Source organism: Rousettus aegyptiacus, unplaced genomic scaffold (assembly GCF_014176215.1).
Source record: "Rousettus aegyptiacus isolate mRouAeg1 unplaced genomic scaffold, mRouAeg1.p scaffold_m13_p_9, whole genome shotgun sequence".
In the NCBI taxonomy this organism is placed as follows: domain Eukaryota; kingdom Metazoa; phylum Chordata; class Mammalia; order Chiroptera; family Pteropodidae; genus Rousettus; species Rousettus aegyptiacus.
Genome location: NW_023416312.1, coordinates 39,104,870 through 39,110,118, shown reverse-complemented (window position 1 = coordinate 39,110,118; position 5,249 = coordinate 39,104,870). Strand labels below are relative to the sequence as shown.

Below are 5,249 nucleotides of genomic sequence, written 5' to 3'. Positions count from 1 at the left end.
TCAATGCTCAACCATTATGTACTTTTGTGATAAGGCTTTGGTCATTGCTTATTATTGACTCAGTCAGTATCTCCCAAACTGGGTGGACTTCCTTCATGTAACTCTACTTAATTAACTTTGGAGTGTGTTAATATTTTTGAAGCTTTCAAGTCACCCAAGCTATCCCAGTAATAGCTCTTTTTAACAGCAGAGAATATTCTCCTCAGAAGCAGATGTTTTTTCTTATCCTGTCTCTGCACTCTTGTTCATGCTGTGCCAAAAATTTGAAATGACCTTTTATCCTCTTCTCAATAATTATAAATTCTATCCATTCTTTAGGGTAAGATTCAGTTTCAGCCTCCATCATGAAGCCTTTATTGATCATTCCAAAACACAAGGCTCTCTTCAAACACATGGAATTTATCATACATATTATAGCATCTGCCCTAGTCATTAGAATAATTTCTTTTAAAGAAATACCCCATTTGTGGAATACCCACTCTGTGCCAAATTTTATGGAAAATAAAAAATACATAAACAAGGTATTAGAACTAGTGCACAGATGTAATTAATTATTTGAACTTGAAGCAAAACTGGTAATGTAGCAAGACAAATGTTTTAATTATAGTTTCTGTTAATAGGTAGATGTCGATGGTGAAGCACGGGCAGTTTTGATTTGAGACTAAGTAAAATATGACATGAAAGGGGTTTGAAACCAAGCAGGATAAGCCTTAGGGTTTCCTAGAACTAAGAATTCCAAGAGAAAGTTAAAGAGATTTGAACTAAAGGGGATTGAAACCAGAAAAATAAGATCTTGTGTGTTGAGGCAACATGAGATTTCTGGGGCCTCTTCTGGCATATGAGGAACTTGGAAATCATTATATCATCATAATAAGAAAAAAAACAATAACTCTTATTAGATGCACCAGAGAATTGAGCTCACAGAGAAAACTGCTGCCCCCAAAATTGAAGAGAGAGATAGGCAGATATATTCACAACTTACCAGAAAAAAGTCCAGGAGCAGAAACTGCCATTGGAAGCAGTACTGGGGTAGGAAAACAAACTATAATTCATGAATTGCTAGAGGCTCAGTGAAGATAAACTCGTGGGTTAAAAACTCCAAGGAAGACCAGTTTTATTCAAGCCACCACATTTTCATGAATTTTATCTCTAAGAGCCCTACTACTAAGTTCTCACAGTGAGGATACAAGAAAATCTCCTCATGCTTCCAGAAGAGGGAGGGAGGATATAGCCATATTGAAATATGCTCAGAAAATTTTACTCTTCTTTTATTTAAAATTTTCAATATAATTTATTCCAGATAAACCGGTAACAATTTAGTCAATTGTAAGAACTGTGGAACATGAATGGGTTTGGTGTTGCAACTGGTTGTTGCCTCAACACTGTCTACCCCCATCTTCCCAAGATGTGTGTCAACTGGATTATTTCTGAGTATGTTTTCTCATTATAAAATGTGGACTCCTATACCTCAAACTTGATAAAATAACACACAAATGCTTATTCATAGTAGACACATAAGGCATGGAAGTCTTTTCTGGGGAAAACTAGATTTTCATTCACTATACCCAAGATATGAAATGGGAATCACTCCTTATCAACAACCAACCTCCAATAGTTATCTCTCATGAAGGTGTCACCCAGCATAACAACCCACTTCACTCAGAAATCACATTTATTTCCACAGCTGCTACCCCCACCTATGTACTGATACTCTTAATAGTAATACCTCTATCCCTCTTTGATGTTGTCACTTGAAAATTTCTTCCTCATATTTAACTTTGACATACTTCGAAATCTTCCAAAACATCTTTTCCAGTCTTATTACCATTACTGTCTTTTTAACTTGAACCTCCTGGCAATCTGAGCACCATTCACTTGGCAAATAGCTATGTGAAAGTGCTGCTCCAAGTACTTAGAATATCTGTGTAGAAAAGATTGCACTGTCATGAAGGTTACATTTTAACAGGAAAAATGCATATACTACAAAACAAACTATACATATTACCTTATAAATGCTATGGGCAATAACAAATAGGATAAAGGTATGCTAGGATGGAGGTGAGGAGTGAGCACAGTTAAAAGGGTGGTCAAGAGAGGTTTCATTGAATACATTTGACTAGATTTGAAGTAGCCATTCCAAAGGGAAATGACAACTCGAAGGCTTAGCGATATTAAGGAACAGGAGGTGAGTTCAGTCAGTGTAGTCAAAAAGGTTAAGAGGAAGCTGAGAGTTTGAAAAAAGCATTCTTGCTGCTGCTGAACACATAAGGGAGGGAGGAGCAGACTTATCAGTTAAAAAGCTATTATAGTAATCCAGGTGAAATATACAAGGCTTTTTGTTTCATTTTTCCATTATGAAAAATTTTAACACATTATGTAAGTAGGACTAGTATAGCGAATCCCTATTCAGCTTCAACAAATAAATTTATAAGTAACTTATTTCATCTACAACCCCAATGCTTACTCCAACCTAATCTCAAATATTTCAAAGCAAATCCTAGATTTATCATTTCATCCATTTCTTAAAATCTTAACCATTAAAATCATCAAACCAAAGATTATAATATATTCAAAGTATAACACATTGAATTAAGAAATTATGAAAGGATTATTATTTTTTTAGAAATATCAAGGGCTAGGATATAGGAATAAATGGCTGAGGAAGGGTAGAGGATAACATTGAGAGGACCTTGGACTATAGCAACCATGTTTATCACCAATGCAAAATAACTGAATTTCCAATATTTGCTAAGGCTGCACCACTTTGTTTCACTTCCCAGCTGCTTTTTCACAAAAAGTCACTTGTGTATATAAATGACTCAGGCACAGTTGCCTTATAAATACTCAAATTTATGCTTCTGAAAAATTACATACCTTCAGAACATCTCTCCAAATTCTGCATTTGGTGATGAACAGCTACAGTGTTGCCTATTACTGACATCATACCCTTCTTGCTGAAATGCCCTTGGTATTCCTTCAAAAACCATATTCAAGTCACTTCTCCCATGAAATATTGTTAGAATAAGCCACTGTTCTGTTTATTCTGTAATTGTTCTTAAAACACTAGAATTAAGTTAATTATTTACTTACCAAATAGTTGGAAAGGGAAATCGGTTTATAAAAAAGCCTCAAATCAATATATAATGTATACTGCATCTTTAAAATATCACAAATAAGTTTGAGGAATCATCTGACATCTTGGCATCTCCATAGATGAACAACTTAGACCTTATTCATCAGCCCTCTGAACTGTTCTTTTTTCAGAAACATAGATCCCATCCCAAAATTTTCTGATATCCTTGTTTTTAACTGTTGTGGCATGTTGAATCAAAGAAGCTGAATTTTATACAAGTTCAGTGTCATTTCCTTCAAGAATTAACTCATTTTTCTGTGTTTGAGATGCTGAACAAACAATACTTGATCTCATTTGGACCCTGTGGATGTATTTTTTTTTTACCCAAGAAATTTCAGATTTCAACAAGAGAACAATTTTCTTGAATAATGGTGTTGTTGGGGAAGTGAGCACATCCAGACTTCATCTTCTAATGGAAGCCCAGTATAACACCCTTGATCATGTGCTGTACATAATTACGGATAGTATGAACAGTAAGCAGTTCCTTTTTATTTCCCCACATTTTTTCAATCCCGAGCCTCTTCTTTTTCTGTTCAAGGAGACTGAATTTTACATTGATATGATTGAAGTTTCTCCACAGGTTGCCTTAGGGGCCCTTCACAATAACTGAATCCCTTCAGAGTGATATCCACAGTCTGATTGCTGACAATGGTCTTCATCCTTGCGGTAGATGCAGTAAAGATATTCTGTTCTTCTTAACAAGGCCTGCCTTCAAGAACAACTGCTTTTCCAGAGCCTGAGTGAGGTTTTATCAGAGATTAAGTGTCCTGTGGTAAGGAAAATACCCAACTCCGTCCTTCTTTAGACTTGCTGTCTTACCTAAAGGGGTAAAAACTGAAAAGTACTTATGAAGGTCACAGTGCAAGGGTTGAGGCTAACTAAAAGACTGCAGCCTAATTATACGACTATAGATTGCTTCGCTTCTCCACACATCTTTTTATTACATCAATAAAACTTTTGTATAACAACAGAAGAATGCAACTGAAAAAAATTTCATGTGTCAGATCTTAAGAAATCTCCAGGGAAACCCAAAGACAATAAGGGAGGCAAAAAACAAGGGCACTGGAAGAAATTTTAGTCTCTGACATCTACAGCTAAAATGAGCAGTATATATAGCCTAACCCCTAGTCAGATAAACATAAAACCTCACACTAAAGGCCTATTTACCTCGGTTCCTTTTACCCAGTACATCATGTTTGTCTATCAACAACAACAAAATAATCCAAAGGCATACTAAAAGCCAAAAACAAAGTGAATATGTTGAAGAAGCATCAGAACCAGATTCAAATATGGCAGAGATGTTGGCATTATCAGATTAGAAATACAAAACAATTATATTAATATCCTAAGAACTCTAATTGAAAAAAAAATAGATAACATAAAAAACAGGTGGGCAATGTGAACAGAGATATTCAAACTCTAAGAATCAAAAGGAAATACTAGAAATAAAAAACATAACAGGAATAAAGAATAGCATTTAATGGACTCATCTAAAGCAATGGGCTGGACACAGCTAAAGACAATTAAAATGTCATAGAAACTTCTAAGATTGAAATACAAAGAGAAAAAAGTGAAAAAAACAGAATAAAATATCAAAGAACTGTAGGACAACTATAAAGGGTGTAACATAGCCATGATGCACATACTAGAAGAAGACAGGAAGGAAGAGAGTAAATATTTGAAGTAATAATGACTGTGAACTTCCTAAAACTAATGAAAGACACAAAACCACAGATCCAGGAAGATTAGATAACACCAAACAGGATAAATAACAGAAAATATATTCATAAACTTCAGCAAATCAAAGACAAAGGAAAAATCTTGAAAGAAGCCAGAGGAACAAGATACTTTACTGACAGAGAAGCAAGGATAAGATGTATATGAAACTTAACTTTAGAAAAAAAAACTATGCAATTGAGAAGGAAGGGGAGTAAACTATTTAAAGTATAGGGAAGAAAAGAACAAATGAAGCCCAAAGTCAGTAGAAAGAAAAAAATAATAATAATTAGAGCAGAATTAAGTAAAATTGAAAACAAAAAGACAATAGAAAAAATTAATGCATCAAAGAGCTAGTTCTTTGAAATCATCAATAAAATTGACAAACCTGGATATACTC

At 34.5% G+C, this 5,249-nt stretch overlaps 1 pseudogene; it reads right to left on the bottom strand.

Moving 5' to 3' along the window:
- Positions 1–3,229: 3,229 nt before the first annotated feature.
- On the bottom strand, positions 3,230–3,816 carry LOC107501854 (annotated as a pseudogene).
- Positions 3,817–5,249: the final 1,433 nt, after the last annotated feature.